Genomic DNA, 1375 nt, shown 5'->3' on the forward strand with positions numbered 1-1375 from the left:
AGCCATGATATTTTCAATTTCCTCATATGCACGTGAGAGGTGGACAATGAATAAGGAAGACCAAAGAATAATTGATGCTTGAGTTGTGGTGCTGGCAAAGAATGTTGAAATTACCATGGACTGCTAAAGGAACAAATCTGCCCTGGAAAAAGTGCAGCCAGAATGCTCTTGGAAGTGAGAATGGCCAGACTTCATCTCACCTACTTTGGTTATGTTATCAGAAAGGACCATGCCCTGGAGAAGATGTCATTCTTGGTAAGGTGGAGGGTCGACGAAAGAAGGGAAAGCCCTCAGCGAGATGGATTGACACAGTGACTGCAGCGATGGGCTCAAACATAGCAGGGATCACGGAGTTGGTGCAGGATGGTTGGGTGTTTCGTTCTGCTGTGCACAAGGTTGCTATGAGTCGAAGACGAGTCAATGGCATCTAACAACAGCAACAACACAACACTTGTAACACAAAGATATTTTGTAATAATTTTCATTGATATTCTTTGGTAATATAGAGGAACAGAGAATGGGTTAGAGAGCATATCCAAAATTCAACCAGTTCTAAACTCTGTCCTGGCTTTTAATTTCTGGTGAGTATGCTCAGTATCATTGCTCAGGTGGTCAGAGTTGAATGAAGAGCTTATCTGTCATTTTTCAGATTCAATTCCAAGAACTCCTGTTAAATTTCTGGCAGTTTCCCTGTTTGCTCCAGTGAAACTGCATGCAAAACCATCCAATTTGAAAGTTTCCCCCATGGTTTTTCTACTGGACTTATAAATTATAGCTTAAAATACACTCTTACTTCTGTTTCTCCAGTTAACTTTACCATAATAAAACGACTGCTCTCTGTAAAGTTGGGTAGAATGTCATAGGAACAGGCCTAGGCATTAATGTCACATTAATGCCTAGGCCTGTTCCTATGACATTCTCACTGTTCAAAAGTGAAACTCTGAGAATGTTCAAGAATATATACTTCCAAATTTTCTTCCTCTTTATTAAATTCTAGTGGAAAATTGATCCAGTTTTACAATCTTATCAAATTATATACAGATTCTTGTGTAAAGAACTCACTAATCTTTCAATACATTTATGCTTAGAAATTCACTTAAAATGAAGGTTTTATTCATGGTGGATTAAAACATCTTATAGATCCTCGATGGCACTTAACAATAGCAACAACATAGATCATGACAGAAGATGATGTTATGGATGGAGAAGAAAAGTGACTGCTTGAACAAAAAATTATGGATGGATTCTGAAACAGTTCCATATAGTTAACTAAATCTTCACTGAGGTAATAACTTTGCTATTTTATGGGCAAGCAATGAGGGATGTTTTTATGATGTTAGGTGCCATCCAGTCTTTTCCGACTCATAACGACCCC

Source organism: Orycteropus afer, unplaced genomic scaffold (assembly GCF_000298275.1).
Source record: "Orycteropus afer afer isolate SDZICR_OR568_19922 unplaced genomic scaffold, OryAfe1.0 scaffold01539, whole genome shotgun sequence".
Classification (NCBI taxonomy): domain Eukaryota; kingdom Metazoa; phylum Chordata; class Mammalia; order Tubulidentata; family Orycteropodidae; genus Orycteropus; species Orycteropus afer.